Raw genomic sequence first — 17,466 nt, 5'->3', positions numbered from 1 at the left:
CGTGGTGACCCTGAATGACCGGGAGAAAGCGCCGCAGCGCGTACTCGACCGCTATTATTTCCAGACAATTTATGTGAAGGAGCTTTTCCTGAACTGACCATAGGCCGAAAACCGGAGAGCCCTCGCAGACCGCGCCCCAACCCGTGTTGGACGCGTCTGTCGAGATGAACTTTTCGGCGAGATACAGCTCCCATTGTCACTCCCCGCTGATACCATTCAGCCACTGTCCAGGGCTGCAGAGCTGATATACAGGTCTGAGTCACCTTGATGGGCTGGCGGCCTGTGGCCCAAGCCCGGCGAGACGCGCGGGTGTTTAGCCAATGCTGAAGCGGGCGCATGTGCAGTATACCCAGCTGAAGTACTGCTGCGGCTGAGGCCATGTAACCTAGCACTCTCTGGAATTTCTTCAGAGGCGTGAGGCTGTTCATCTGCGGCTAGTCGCTGAACACGGCCCTCTATGGCCCTTTTGCACAGAAGGCTTGCTATTTCTGAACGAAGCATGCACGCTGCTTCCGTGTTCACAGTGGTTTCGAGCCGCGCTCTGAAGCGAGGAGGGCGGCGATCGAACTGTAGCAAATAGCCCTGTTGTATTGTGCTTAACACCCACTTGGATATCCCTGGAATAGCTTCCCACGCTTTGAAGCGTAACGCTAGAGGGTGAATGGCCAATTCGCTCTGATTGCCGCACACAGAGCGCTGAACAAAATGTGTGAGCGCGTTTAGTGTGTTTATGCATGATTGCTCGCAGACAGCATGAACAGGCTGTTTTGTGAGTGACTTCCCGATTGGAATGAATGGGGAAAGAGTCACATCTGTTACTTGATGCGTAAGCATAGTCATGGACACGGGACTTACACACAGAGGAATGTTTGCTGGCCGTGTAACAGAGCGGGCAGAGAATGGGCACGCGCACGTATTCGTGGGCGCATTTATTGACTCTAACACTCGAGCGGTTCGTAACCGCTTTATGTGAGCGTGCTCTGGTGGGGACACGAGACATGTAGTGCTTGTGTGTAGAGGTGAACACTGGATTGTGGGCACATTTTCTACACATAGGGCTGGTCGTGTGACAGAGCGGCCAGAGAATGGGCGCGCGCACGCATTCGTGGGCGCCTTCATTGACTCGTTCAGCCGCAGAGCAACCTATGAGCTCGCTAGCTAGCCCACTCAAGGTCTGCAGCTGCCGCACTGCATTGACAATGGATACAAAAATTAAGGATAATTTTTTGGCTTCAATATCTCAGAAAAGATGAATCTTTCCCGTAGCGTAAGCTAGCTTACGCAATACGAGAGAACCTCTCGTAAGAGAACCCCACTACATCCTGCTCATCAATAATTTACATGTTTGAGTTTGAGAGGTACAAAGTCACACCTCTCTCTGTCTTCTTCCCTTCAGGCACTCAAGCAGGCTGTGTGTGTTTGTGTGCATGGCTGTTGGGTCTGTTTATGTGTCAGGGCAGACAATAGACTTAGCTCTTCACCACACACACACACACACACACATGTTGTGTTTCCATGTTTTATGGGGACTTTCCATAGACATAATGGTTTTTATACTGTACAAACTTTATATTCTATCCCCTAAACCTAACCCTACCCCTAAACCTAACCCTCACAGAAAACATTCTGCATTTTTAAATTTTCAAAAAACATAATTTAGTATGATTTATAAGCTTTTTTCCTCATGGGGACCAACAAAATGTCCCCACAAGGTCAAAAATTTCGGGTTTTACTATCCTTATGGGGACATTTGGTCCCCACAAAGTGATAAATACACGCTACACACACACACACACACACACACACACACACACACACACACACACACAGACATCAATTAATCACACACTGTTTTATAGAGTATCAAATTTACTTTGGCTGAAAAATCAAGATTCTCTATTCTAAACTGAATTCTTATTAGGGAAGTGTCTCACCTGGCAAAATCAGGAGTGATTGTAGAGACAGAGGGAGTTTTGTGTGCTTTTTCCTGTACATTTCTGACCTTTCCCAGCTGATACCAAATCCCCAATCTTTTCAGCTCTCTGTGCACAACACCAACTTTAGTTTAATTATCATAAATATACAGTAAATCTGTCAGATGAAAAGCACCATTGAGAAACGAACACATGCTGTAGGAGCCAGCCTATCCAGTGGCCCTAAACATACTGTATGCTCACTGTATATATGGTGATAAAAATATGATATTGTTTGCCAAATAGCGATGAAATTCAATGTTAACGTCAATAGATTATAATGTGATGGCTCGCCACGAAATGAATCATAATACATATATGTTGTTGTGAGTATCTTATTGTGAATAAAATCTGTGATATGCAGCTCTATAAAGAAGAGAGAGTTTGTTTTTTGAGAGTTAAAGATTGATCGATTTGAACAAAAAGATGAGATTGTGGTCTTTGCCCATTATCTACACTGTAACTAAATCCTTTTTTTTATATTTGTTGTTGTTTTGGTTTGTTGTCCAATATAAATATCAAAAACTCCTTTAAAATAAAGTACATTTAATTTAGGAGCTATACGGCTATACGGCAGAATTTCTTTCCTTTAATACAGTGACTATCATTTAGAGGTATTTAAAAATATGATTTTCTCCTCTTTATCATTAGTATATACATTAATTACAACCTTTTAAGTTAAGGTACAAGCTGAATAATAGGTTAAGAGCTAAAGATTAATTGTTAGAAAAAACATTCTAATAATCGTTAGATTAATCGATTACTAAAATAATCGGTAGTTGCAGCCCTATTGCCAAATTCTATCTAATGTTACTAAGGAACATCAGGGGTGGCTTTAAAAGTTGTTGGAATGTAAGCCAGTGAAGTGAGCTTCGATGATGCCTGCAGCAGGCCGCATACACTGAGGAGCACTAGGGGAACACGAGTTGGTTAAAAACACCTCCATTTTGGCTAAAAAAAATATTATTCAGACAGCGTGATAAACATGGATTCGGGATATTTAATTTTGTACTTTTTTTCTTTCTAGGAAATAGTAACCAAACTTCTGCATCAAACGCAAACAGATAATCTTAAAAAACAGATTTGTGATGCTCAGTTTTACCAATGATATAAAATCTTGTGTAATTAGCAAGGCTTTGCTTGAATTTCCCCTGTATAACCACATCACATATAGCTGTTTTAGCACTGTGTCTGAGGATCAACTTCACACACAGTCTCTACTTACTCAAAGCCTGCCCCACTGAGAAGGAAAGAAAGATTACATAAATAGCCCTGATTATGTCTTTCATTTATCAGTAGTCTAATTTCATTTACACCCAAGTATAAATATATACTTTGCTTTACTGTCTAATGACAAAGATATAATGGCATGTGCATTATCTGAAACCTACATTATGCATTTGTTCTCCCGAAAAAGAAAAAAACATTTCTGACCGATTTGTCCTCGGGAAGCCTTATAAAAAAAATACCTATTTCCTAAACATTTATTTAGACAGACAGACTAAATATACAGTATACATAAATATTTGAACACCTTATAAAAGCAATGTATATGCGCCAAGCCTTGAAGCATCATATCAGTATATGAAAGCCCATTATAATTACATAAAAATGGGTTTCACTGCAAGCTAGTAAGGAATCTTCAGTTTTGAATTTGTGAGAAGAATGTAATGGACTTGATTGAGGGTGAAATGGCTATATAGTGGCTGAGGCATCTATTAAACATGGCTTTACTACAATAAACTGTTGCATCAAAACACAGGCCAATAAGACTCCATCTTCTTTTTAGTCATTCCTCTAGATCCCACGACCAGTCTTGCCATATTACTTGGGAGCCCATCCCATTCATTTTGCACCGGGCGAGGGCTGTGTAAATGCAATAATAATGAAAATAATAAACATGCTGCCCTCACTCCCAAAGCCAAAATAATATTACATTCTCAAAGGCACGGTAAGAGGAGAAAAGAGGAGATGAGAAGGAGAGAAATACATAGCACTAAACCATCAAGGGAATGCATTTCATTAATATTAGATAACCACCATCCAGTCCCGCTCTGCACAAATAAATACATAAATAAATAAGCACGTCATAAAGAAAAGCTGGGTTCTGGCAGAGATAAACAATGACTCATCGTTCTCCTCTCCTCCTACCTCAAGGCAAAATGTTTATTTTACTCTCTCGCACTATCATAAATTAAGCTAAATCTGAGCCTTTGAAACATTCACATTCACAACCTCTGTCGGAGCAGTCCCTCAGGACGACTACAGAGAAAAGAAGATAGAGAGAGGGAGCATGAGATAGATCCATGGATCAGGATGCAAGAAAAGAGGGAAGAAATACTTTTCTTAAGAAAACTGTGGTGACGGGTATCCATAGTGTTTTGGATTGGAATGAAGCTGTCTGGGAAACAGTCCTTCAAGTCAATCAACTTAATTTCCGCTGTTAAGTTGCATAATTGCTTATGCCACAGAATTTTGTGATATTATAATGATTAGAAGAACGACGTTAAGAATGACGTTAAGAATGAGCTTTGCTGGGTTACGATTGTATCAGGAACCGGGCATTACATTTAAATTGGATTTATTTTTAAATAGCCATATTCAATTATATATGTGTGGCAGCGGGGGCGTGGTCAAGCGCCCGTCCGGGAGAGAAAAGTGGTAAGGGCGCTTACACCTGAGCTAAAATTAAGCCTAACACCTGTGTCTAATTGCAGTAGCGTGAGGAGAGCGGATAAAAGCCAGCAGCCAAAAAGCATCGAGAGAGAGAGCCCGACAACAAGGCCAAGAATACCTCTCTGTCATAGACATATTTATAAATTGAGTGAAATAAAGCTTACCTCTTAAGCTGACTCCTGTTTCCGTCCCTTCCTTGGTCCGTTCCACACTGGTGCCGAAACCCGGGAATAGAAGGAACACCTTTTTTCAAATTATGGAACAGAGTCGCCCCATAGAGTCCTCCCAGCTGGCGGAAGTCCTCCAGTCCCTCGCTACTCTCCATCAAGGCCACCAACAAACCCTGCTTGAGCTCCGGCAGGATAAAGATCGACGTTTTTTCGAGATCATGCGGGCTCAGGCAGAGGACCGACTCGCTATCCGGAGCCTCCTCAGCCAGGAGACTGCGTCGGCCCCAGCCGCGACCCCGGACACCCACGCTACGCTACCCCCACCCACATTACAGAAGATGGGGGCAGCAGATGATCCTGAGGCCTTCCTCGACTTGTTCGAGCGGACGGCAGAAATCTGGGGCTGGCCGCCCGAACAGTGGGCAGCCCGCCTAATTCCTCTCCTGTCCGGGGAAGCCCAACTCGCGGCACAACAACTGCCGGCGACAAACCTCCTGGCTTACTCTGACCTGAAGAGGGCCATTCTGCAACGGGTCGGTCGGAGCCCGGAAGAGAATCGCCAGCTCTTCCGGAGCATGAAGCTAGAGAAGTCCGATCGCCCATTCGCGTTTGCTCATCGGCTCCGGGACGCCTGTCAGCGGTGGCTGCTCACGGGGGACCGCAACGTCGAGGGAGTCATCAGGTGGTGCTGGAGCAATTCGCACAACGGCTGCCCAGGAGAACGGCGGAGTGGGTCCAGTGCCACCGCCCGGCGTCGCTGGAGGCAGCTGTCCAGCTCGCAGAGGACCACTTGGCGGCGATACCGAGGGCGGATGAGCCCTCCTCCTCTCTCTCCCCTTCCCCTGTGTCTTCCCCTGTTTTTTTCCCCTCCCCTCTTCCCTCTCGCTCTGCTCTCTCCCCAGGGTCCGTTCCTGCCCCGCGCAGGCGTGGAGGATTCGTGAGACCAACTTCCCGGCCGTGGGAGAGCCCGCCTACCCCTTCCCCGTCCTTCAGCCGCTCTCCTCCTCAGGTGGGGGTGCCCACCAGCACAGGTGCGGCCGTGGCACCTGGGCAGGTCTGCTGGAGGTGCGGAGACCCGGACCACTTCCGGGATCAGTGTCTGCTGATGGAAGTAGGGATGGTGGTGCGGGTCTCCGATGTCCCGCAGGCTGCCCCCGATCGGGCTGGAGCGTATCGTATTCCGGTAAGGATTCAGGGGGGTACATACCAAGCTTTGTTGGATACCGGCTGTCACCAGACCACCATCCACCAACGCTTGGTTCAACCCGGGGCTTTGGGCTCAGCTAAACGGGTGAGGGTGAGGTGTGTGCATGGGGATATTCACAAGTATCCCATGGTGACTTTGGCGATCAAATTCCGGGGAGAAAAACATAGTGTGGAGGCAGTGGTTAGTTCCCGCCTCACCCATCCGCTAATTTTGGGTACTGATTGGCCAAATTTTAGAAATTTATTGGAGGGAGTTTGTGCGGATGGGTCCTGCTTGAAAGTGAAGAGGTGTGTGATGTGCGATGCTTTGGCGGGGGAGGCGGAGCCGGGGCCGTTCTCGGCTGCTCCGAATGATGAGGGAAGGGGCGAGGTTGTCGCCCCTCCTCTCAGGGAATTCCCGGAGGGGGACTTCCCCTTGGAGCAGTCGTGGGATGAAACCCTTAAGCACGCTTTTGACCAAGTGAGAGTAGTCGATGGTCAACAACTGTGTCGCCATTTCATATCCATATTTTTTGCATATTAAAGATCGGTTGTACAGAGTGACGCAGGACGCTCAAACAAAGGAGGAGGTGACACAATTGTTGATTCCACGGAGCCACCGGGAAATGATTTTCCAGGCGGCTCACTATAATCCTATGGCCGGTCACCTAGGGGAACGAAAAACACTTCTCCATCTAATAGCCCGTTTCTATTGGCCGGGCATTGGCGGTGACGTCCGCAGGTGGTGTTCGGCGTGCCGTGAATGTCAGCTGGTAAACCCACCGGCCACCCCAAAAGCGCCATTGCACCCTCTACCATTGATCGAGGTCCCCTTCGAAAGAATTGGGATGGACCTCGTCGGGCCATTAGAACGGACAGCACGCGGGCATCGCTTCGTGTTAGTCCTAGTAGATTACGTGATGCGATATCCGGAAGCAGTGGCTCTGAGCAACATCTCCGCACGCAGTGTTGCAGGGGCACTCTTCAAGATAATCTCCCGGGTGGGGATTCCGAAAGAAATCCTCACCGATCAAGGCACGACTTTTATGTCACGAACACTCCGCGAACTTTATGAACTACTGGGTGTTAAATCGATTCGAACTAGCGTTTACCATCAGCAGACTGATGGCCTAGTGGAACGGTTTAATAAAACGCTCAAGAACATGATTCGTAAATTCGTACACAATGACGCTAGAAATTGGGATAAGTGGCTGGACCCCCTGTTGCTTGCAGTACGAGAGGTCCCACAAGCCTCCACAGGGTTCTCCTCGTTTGAGCTGCTGTATGGGTGACGCCCACGCGGGGTCCTCGACGTCATCTGCGAAGCTTGCGAGGAGGGACCTTCTAATAGCAAAAATGAAATTCAGTACGTTCTTGATCTTAGAGCAAAACTCCACACACTGGGGCGACTAACACAGGAGAATTTGCTCCAGGCTCAAGAACGCCAATGCCGGCTGTATGACAGGGGTGCTCGGCTACGGGAATTTGCACCTTGAGATAAGGTACTTGTATTGCTCCCAACATCGAGCTCTAAATTACTCGCCAAGTGGCAAGGACCCTTTGAGGTCACACGACGAGTTGGGGATCTCGATTATGAGGTTAAACGTACAGATAGAGGGGGCGCACGTCAAATATATCACCTCAACCTCCTGAAATTGTGGAGAGAAGAGGCGGCCTCTGTGACGTTGGCCACGGTAGTTCCGGAGAGGGTGGAGCTCGGACCGGAGGTAAACAAAGCTCGCAATCTCAACACCCCGGTTACTTGTGGAGACCACCTCTCACCGCGTCAACTCACAGAGGTTTCCGATTTACAAATGGAATTTGCAGACGTGTTTTCTCCTCTACCGGGCCGTACCAACGTCATACAGCACCACATCGAGACCGAACCGGGCGTGGTGGTACGTAGCCGCCCCTATCGTTTACCCGAACACAAAAAGAAAATAGTTCGGTAGGAATTAGATGCGATGCTTGATATGGGCGTAATAGAGGAATCCCACAGTGATTGGTCCAGCCCGGTTGTTCTTGTTCCGAAGAGCGACGGGTCTGTTCATTTCTGTGTGGATTACAGAACAGTCAACGCGGTGTCTAAATTTGATGTGTACCCAATGCCCCGTGTTGATGAACTGCTCGATCGGTTAGGTACGGCTTGGTTTTATTCGACCTTGGATTTAACAAAGGGTCATTGGCAGATCCTCTTGACACCAATGTCCGGTGAGAAAACAGCCTTCACGACACCGTTTGGATTACACCAATTTGTGACGCTTCCTTTCGGTTTGTTTGGGGCTCCGGCCACATTTCAGCGACTCATGGATCGGATCCTCAGACCTCACACCGCGTATGCCGCTGCCTATTTAGATGATATTATCATTTATAGCAATGATTGGCAGCGGCACATGCAACATCTGAGGGCCGTCCTGAGATTGCTGCGGCGGGCGGGGCTCACAGCAAACCCTAAGGAGTGCGCGATTAGGCGTGTGGAGGTACGGTATCTGGGGTTCCACTTGGGTCATGGCCAGGTGCGTCCCCAAATTGATAAGACCGCGGCGATTGCGACTTGCCCTAGACCCAAGACCAAAAAGGGGGTGAGGCAGTTCCTGGGGCTGGCTGGCTATTACAGACGGTTTGTGCCTAATTATTCGGATGTCACCAGCCCGCTGACTGACCTCACTAAAAAGGGGGCTCCAGATCCGGTCCAATGGTCGGAGCAGTGTCAACAGGCGTTTACTCAGTTAAAGCTGCACTTTGTGGGGGGCCGCTTTTGCATACACCTAACTTCTCTCTCCCCTTTGTATTACAGATGGACGCTTCAGACAGAGGGCTGGGGGCCGTACTCTCGCAGGTGGTGGAGGGAGAGGAGCGCCCGTTGCTGTACATTAGCCGGAAGCTCTCCTTGAGGGAGACCAAGTACAGCACCATAGAGAAGGAGTGTCTGGCCATCAAGTGGGCGGTCCTCACCCTCCGTTACTACCTGCTGGGGCGGGCCTTCACCCTCTGCTCGGATCATGCCCCACTGCAGTGGCTCCACCGCATTAAAGATACTAACGCCCGGATCACCCGTTGGTATCTGGCACTCCAGCCTTTTAAGTTCAAGGTGGTCCACAGACCGGGGTGCAGATGGCTGCCGCTGACTTCCTCTCCAGAAATGGGGGGTGGTAGGCAGGCCGGATGACGCCCCGGCCTGAGTCGGGCGGTGGGAGTATGTGGCAGCGGGGGCGTGGTCAAGCGCCCGTCCGGGAGAGAAAAGCGGTAAGGGCGCTTACACCTGAGCTAAAATTAAGCCTAACACCTGTGTCTAATTGCAGCAGCGTGAGGAGAGCAGATAAAAGCCAGCAGCCACAAAGCATCGAGAGAGAGAGCCCGACAACAAGGCCACAAATACCTCTCTGTCATAGACATATTTATAAATTGAGTGAAATAAAGCTTACCTCTTAAGCTGACGCCTGTTTCCGTCCCTTCCATGGTCCGTTCCACAATATGATTTGCACTTATCCTGCTGAAAAACAGAGTATCTTAAACCAGCCTAAGCTGCTTTGCTGATTTTCAGCTGGTCTAGCTGCTCACCCAGTGTGGCAAGGTTGGTCTAGCTGGTCTTCCAGTCTGGCCAAACTGGTCTCCAAGTTTGGTCAAGCTTGTCTTCAGCCACTCTAGCTGTTCTCTCAGTCTGGCCAAGCTGGTTTTCAGCTGCTTTAGCTGGTCTTTCAGTCTGGCCAAGCTGATCTTCAGCTGCTTTAGCTTGCCTCTGAGACTGGTCATGCTGGTCTTCAGCTGTCCTAGCTGGTCTCCAAGTCTGGCCTTGCTGGTCCTCAGGTGCTCGAGCTTGTCTCCTGGTCTGGACAAGCTGGTATTCTGCTGCTCTATCTGGTCTCTCAGTTTGGTCATGGTGGTCTTCAACTGCTCTAGTTCGTCACCAAGTCTGACCAAGCTGGTCTTCAGCTGCTCTAGCTGGTCTCCTATACTGGACAAGCTGGTCTTCTGCTGCCCTAGCTAGTATCCTAGTCTGGCCAAGCTTGTCTTCAGCTGCTCTAGCTGGTCTTACAGTCTGGCAAAGCTGGTGTTCAGCTGGTAGAAGTACCTACTGAAGTATTTTGGAGACACACACACACACATAGATTTGTTGAATCACTGCCCTCTTTTAGGCATGCAAGCACCTGTGCACTAGCCATCACCTTCATACATGGCAGTCTTGTGCTCAGGCCAGTCGGTGGCAGGCCAAATTGCCTGTGCTTCAGAACAAGGAGTACTTGAAAACAATCAGGAGCTGTTTAGTTGACATTTTCAGTATTACTTTTTCCCTCAGCCTTCCATGCCAGCGCTCATTATGGTTTCTTTTTTTTGCAGTAATAACTAGCAATAATTCAGCGAAAGCCCTGAAAAACAAGGCTAGTGTGGCGTGACGTGATGAGTCTGACAATTTGAATGCAGTCGCTACTGTTGCCTGGCAGTTATTACCATTACACACCATTTTTATGCATAGTTTTTTATTCTAACTTGAGGGTACACATATGGATGAAGGGTATTACTATGCATGAAGCCTGATTTATTTTTTCTTACACTTTTTTTTACACTTTATAAAATAAGCAGGAGAGATTTTTCCTATCAGGACCCGACAAAGGACCATCTACCTCCAACCCTGAGTATGATAAATCACAAACTGTTTACTTTCCACCACATAATTCACTGGCTAATTCTGCAGAATCTGTTTTTGTCATTGACAATTACAGTGGGGGCCACTTTGACTGACAGACAAAATAGCCATTGTTGATGGCACTGTCATGTTTTATTAGCGTCAGTGACATCAAAACAGTGCAGACACACATTTTAAGACTCCACGTGTACACGTATGTGAGTTATGATAGTGAGGTTGTCACTTGCATGTTGAACAAAACCTTTATCAACACTTACTGCATCAACCAATATTCTGAATACTGTGGGGGACATGCACCAATCAATGTCTATGGTGGTTACTGCCTTGCATACAACACAACATACTGTGATGTATATTAGTCTATAGAGTACCAGAATGTTAGTATGATACATAAAACCCTGCACATAATGTATGACAAATCCATGTATTTATTAAAGTAGCACTACTGTTTCGAGTGATGGAGGCTGGGAAGGCATTTTGTTTAATCGCTGAGTGTAAAAGGAAAAGCAGATGCACTGTTGAGATAATAATAATGATCTACCACAACAGGCTTATTAGCCAATCTATTTTTGCCACCCTCACAAACACCATGGACAACTTATCAGCAGGCTAGACCCAGTTATTAACACATGGTAAGGTTCAATAAATACATATTGTGAGGGATTTTAATTATTAATGAATACGAGAACGAGGAGTATTTATATAAAGACATTTGCCACATAAGCTAAGGCAACAAATAAGCATATGGAGGAAGAGCGTGAAAGATAGGGCAGCTCAGGCTTTGCATCGTTCACCTTAAATGAATACCGATAACCTGAACAACATGACAGGGCTGCCTGTAGTTTCTCTTTTGAGATACCTGCACATTTAATGCACTCATTCTCAGTTTAACTAAGCCGAAGGTGAGGTAAATGTTCAAACAGCTCCAATTCACTGAGGAATCATCGGTTGCTTTTAAAATAGGTGCTCCTTTATAAGCCATATTGGGGTAGGTGTTTGATGTGTCAAATTTCATAAGCAAGAATCCCCATAATCAAAAGTTTGAAATTTTGGGGATGTTTTCACCATCTTTTGATGAATAGTTGGGAGGTATCCAGATCGTCTACAGGGACCAGGTTTAGTGAGTAAAATTAATCTGCTAACTGCGAGCGAGCTGCATTTATGAATAATCATAAACCAAACTCCTTGGGGAGATCTGGAGATCAACACATTTTCAAATGCAAGCATTTTGGGACTTCATACATCAAGTAAAAACAATCTCAAACCATCGTAAATTGAGAGTAGAATTTGCATTTTGTATAGATACGTACTTCACTTTAAAGGATAGAACATATTTTGAAGAAGGTTGTGATCAAAGATCTGAGTAGAACGCTAATGAGGGACTGAAGCATACGGGGCAAACGCTGTCTGTGACAGTGTGTGAAGAAATTTTGATAAAAACTTGCATTGATTGTTAAACTTCCACGTTTGCACTTACATTTTTGGTGGAGGAGGCTCGGGAGAAGCAGAGATAGTGCATGACTTTGGATTTGAATATACTGTCCTTCCACAAGTTGGGGTCGAAGCCATCTGTTGTTTGTACAACCTACGTGATAAGAAAAAAGAAATACATAGAGAGGAGAATGTGCATTATGGTGAGATCAAGTTAATGTATGGACGGTTTGTGTGTTTCCTGTTTTTGCCTCACTCTATTCATACTTGGCTTAATTAAGGCTTGCTTGAGCTCTCACCCCATCTCATTAGAGCTCTACACAAGTGGAGAAGGATCCAAAAATAGGGTAAAAATACCACCACCTTCTTTTATTTTTTCTCTCGCAGCATAAGCTTTAAAAAATGTAAACTTGAAAAAGGGTATTCTGTACTATTCAGCGGCACTCCATTAAAGGGACAGTTCACACCAAAATAAAAAAATCTGTCATAATTTACTCACCCTCAGGTTGTTCCAAAGCAGTAGTACTATTTTTTCTTTCTTCATGGAACAATAAAGCAGATGAAAGGCAGATTGTTCAGTCTCAGTCACCATTCACTTCCACATATAATTTATTTTCAAAGTGGTGAGTGGTGTCTAATGATAATATTTAGCTTTACATCCCCTTTTATGTTTACAAATTAAAAGTATTCAGGTTTAGAAAGACATGATGGTCAGTAAATGATGATAGCATTTTTATTTATGGGTTAACTATCATTTAAAGATATTTTTAGATGGAAGAACACGTCCTGTGTGAACACCCCTGATTCTCTGCAGTGTTGAGTGCTGAATTTCTGTCTGACAAATCGGACCTCCGAAAATGATGACACAACTTATCACAAAACGAAAAAGTCCCATATTTGACATGTTTGTGTTTATTTCCATGTCACATGTTTTGAAGTTGCAAAAAGTCATACAGCGATTGTGTTTTCATGATTGATCATTGCTGTCACTTCCATGTACTCGTGGCCATCCCATTCCATAGTACAAACAATGGCAGATATCTCTTGTGAAGTTCTGACAGGCAGAAAAGACAGAATATCTCACAGGGAAACAGACATAGAGGACAGAGACAGCAAGTGCATGGCACAGCTACACCTTCAGCAGTCGTTTGCTAAGGCAGTCTATACATCAACCCCAAATATCCTCCCCTCCTCCCCATCTCCCTCCACCCTTTACAAGACAACCCGTCCAGACCACTTTTTCCAGGTCAGTGCCCCGCTCCACCTGTCAGTGTAAACAAAGAGCCGGAGCTGTGAAGCCCAAAGTCAAACAGGGAGGAACCAGGCACCAAAGGAGTCAGTATGCCACCGCACAGCCGGGGCGGGGAATGCACCCTGAATGTGGAAACAGTTGCACAGCACTGGGACTGGCAGACCGAGAGGGGAGGGGAGCAATTTCTTCTCTGAAAAGCTTTATACTTAATCAAGGGATAATTAAAAACAAGTCTGCCATTTCTGCTTTGCTTTCAGAGTACTATGTTTAGAGGCTGTTGATGATCAGCCTAAAATTGTTTTTGTTTGAAACTTGCTGTTTTAACTATCTACTAAAAACATAAACAAACCAAGGTTGTGTAAAGTTGACTAATACATAAACATGTTTGTTTGTGCAAATCATGTGAAGCAGATTAATCCTGTTGGATGGATGAGAACTGTTAGAAGATGTTGATAATCAGAGTTTAAAATAATCTAAGTTACAAACTACCCTGCTGAAAACACCAGCATACTGTAGATGATCACCAGCACAGGTATTCTGCATGCTGGTCCCCAGTGTAGGATGCTAGCGTGCTTCTGTCCCAACAAGGATCTTTGACAAATTAGCAAGAGACATCCCATCACTGTGGGAATTCATGCTGGTTTATGCTGGTCTTTTGGTAGCAACAAAAACAAAACAAAACATTGTTAATAAATAAAATGTGTTTGTTTGCACAAACCAAGTGAAACCAAGTACTGTTAAAAGCTGTAGATAATAAAGAGTTAAAATAATTTACATTTTACATTATATTTATAATATTTTAAAGTTGTTAATAAATAAACACTTTTTTGATTGTAGAATAGCTGTATAGATGAATACTGGTAAAAGGGGTTGATAATCAGTTGAAAATAGTCACAAAAAGGTTACGACCTCTTGCTAAAACCAGCTACTAAACCACATTAAAATATCTTTCAATTGTTGTTTGTATTTAGTTAAGTACAGTACATATGGTTAATAAATAAATATGTTTGTTTACGCAAACAAAGTGAAACAGTTGCATCCTGCTGCGTGAAAGGCCAAGCGGAACAGGGCCTCTGAAAGCACGCTGATGCCATGTGTTGCACACCGGATCCTCAGCGCCAGTGGGCAGAACTCAAGCGCCGTGCCAACCCACAAACAACCCGCCGGAGACGGCAGCAGTTGGGGAATTGTGGGGTGGGACGGGAAGTGAGGGAGAGAGAAGAAAGAATTCGAGGAGGAAGAAAAGGAGAGCAGAGAGGAAGAACTTGAGCTGCCCGTAAGCCTATTGCAGGATTCTTTTTTTTATAGAGTGTTAGATTTGTGCTTTGTTTTATTCACAAAACTTCCCTTCTCTCTTTCCGCCCTGGTTCTTTTTGGCACACCCACATACACACCCCCATACACACAAAACATTTTCCTAGAGGCCATTGCTCCTTTTGTCCTAGTTTCCCCTCTGAGCACTCTGGGATTGCTGAGAGTTGCAGAAGCCCAGGAGAATCAGCCACCCTTGTATCAGTGCAATCTGAGTCCTAAACAAACATGGCACTCTGGTGCCAGGTTCTGTTGGAGGTCTCTTCTGAAAGAGTTGTTAAACTGTATCCTCAGGGTAGGCCATAGGAATCACGGCACTGAGACAGCCAGAGGAAGAAACATTATCATCAAAGTAAACCTTATAAATAAGTTATGTTTCTGCATTCAGCAAGAGGGCATTGAAGCGATTAAAACTTTTTGAGGTTTTAAGTAAAATTGTCGTTAATCTGTTAAAGAAACAGTTCACCTGAAAATGAAACTTCTGTGATCATTTACTCTCCCTCATGTTGTTACAAACCAGTATTACTTTATCTTTTCCATGGAACGTGAAAGGAGAAATGCATTCGTTGCACGTTTTCTAATAAGTTCTCATGGGGGACTTGTACACAAAGTATCTAGTCTTATCAAGCAATACGGTAGATTTGTTAGAGAAGCAGACATACATTTGAGTTGTTATTCACTGATAATCCTCCCCTCCAGTGGGCTGCTAACCCCTGCCACTGAATCACAGACCTCGTTTACACCTGGCATTAAGATGCATCTCGGATGATTCTATCAAATGTGATCGGGTGAGACTCATTATTGTTTACACCTGGTTGATTTTTTAGGGGAGGGGCTCTGATTTCATGATGACATGCATCTATCACAATGTCAGTGTTACTACATGATAATAAACCACAAAAAGAATCATAAAAGATAAAGAAAGATACAGTTGAAATGTAATCTAAGCACAAACGCAACATTTTGAGCAGAATTCAGTTATTTTAGTGGAGTCACCGGTATTAATGGCGCTATAAATATTCGTGCTTCTCATCTGTATCACTGCATGTTGATTTCAGACACACTGAAGAAGATCTGTGAAATTATCGTGCTTGTGTATGCAGTCGCTTTTACAAAATGTTCCGGTCGGATGGTTATTTCCTTTTTAAAGCTGCTCATAACTGGTAAAGTTTAAACTCTTGTTTTAGTGCAGCGATTGGCGACAGGTGAGGGGTGGTGCTTCACTGCTCTCTGGATTTGATTGGACAGATTTGCACTTACAGCTCAAATGCAATGTGGTCACATGCATTTTTGACTAAATGCATATGTGTTTTTTGTGATCTCATCATAAAAATGTTTTACACCCCATTTACACCTGTATTTAATGCTGAACACTCATGATTGTATCAACCGAAATGCATTTTTAAAGGAATTTTCCGGGTTCAATACAAGTTAAGCTTAATCGACAGCATTTGAGGCATAAGATTGATTACCACAAAATTGTATTTTGCATTGCCCCTCAAAAAAGCAAAAATCAAGGTGACAGTGAGGCACTTACAATGGATGTGAATGGGGGCCAGTTTTTGAACGTTAAAACACTTTTTAAAAAATATAGCAACACGACATAAACAATATTTATGTTAAAATGATTTTAATGGTATAAAATCCCTTACTAACCTTCTCTGTGTAAAGTTTCACACAATTTTACAACATCATTGTCATGACGATGTAATGTCAACAAACACTAAACCCCCAAAATGACTGTAAAAATTACAATTTATACAACTTTACAGAATTCACATAGTTTTAACAGAATAATTATTAAAAATATATTATAAGCTTCACATTTTTGCATTTAAACCCTCCAAAAATTGGCCCTACTCATGCCTCACCTATAATCTAAATTTTTGCTTTTTTTTAAAGAAAAGGAGGCCACAGATGCTGTTTATTGAGTTTAACTTGTATTAAACCCAGAATATTCCTTTAATAAAAGGTGTAAACGGGGTCACTGTGTCAGTGAGTTGAACTCGAGATCTGGATCAGTCAGATTCTTGCATGAATCATTCAGACTGATTTTGTAAATGGGATCAACTGAATCATTGAAAATCATTTAAATTTCAAGCTGATCCTCAAAGAAATCTAAGTAGACATAATTTTCACTTCATTGTTTAATAGTTTAAAAATAATAAAGCTATAGATAGATAGATAGCTATAGATAGATAGATTCTCATTAGTAGACTGTGAAGTCCAAAACACACATATATTTGGCAGCTGCACACTCACGAATTTGCAGTCTGTTGGAGGTTCTTTCATGGATGCCAGCACACCTATCAGTGATGGCTTCAGGCTTCAGCTCTGATGGCTGATGTCTTTAGATGTCCTGAATATCTGGCATCCTTACTGCATGAGAGAAAAGTTTAAATTGAACACACACTCTTTAAATTATAATGGTTTATTTTTACATTAAAACAAAACATCTCACACATCCCATTAACAAAAAAGTGTTGGGAATAAATAAAGACTAAAATAATGAAAGAAAATGCAATGCACTTCAGAGATGTTAACAAGGTGCAAATGTATTACCAAAGGAGCAACTAGAAATACTTTAGTCTCTAGTTTAATTTTCATATTATAAAAAAAAAACCACTAATACATATATTAAGACTCTCAAAGTATTTCCATGCCTTTGCATCTCTGCTTGACATAACTAGATGGTAATCAGTGTAAAGCTGTTTTAAAAAGTACATGTGCAATGCAGTTTAAAAATGGGCATGGCAAACAAAGACAAAAATGTACAAGCCCATAAACATATTCACAGGTGCAATGAAATGGAGAACAAGAATT

The 17,466-nt window shown here is 44.0% G+C and overlaps 1 pseudogene; it reads right to left on the bottom strand.

Annotated features, from left to right (window-relative positions):
• Nucleotides 1-2,808: 2,808 nt before the first annotated feature.
• Nucleotides 2,809-17,017, bottom strand: LOC127630547 (multivesicular body subunit 12B-like; annotated as a pseudogene).
• Nucleotides 17,018-17,466: the final 449 nt, after the last annotated feature.

This window comes from Xyrauchen texanus, chromosome 37, assembly GCF_025860055.1.
Source record: "Xyrauchen texanus isolate HMW12.3.18 chromosome 37, RBS_HiC_50CHRs, whole genome shotgun sequence".
NCBI lineage: Eukaryota > Metazoa > Chordata > Actinopteri > Cypriniformes > Catostomidae > Xyrauchen > Xyrauchen texanus.
Note: the sequence above shows the minus strand (reverse complement) of the source record. Positions and strands in the feature narration are given on the sequence as shown.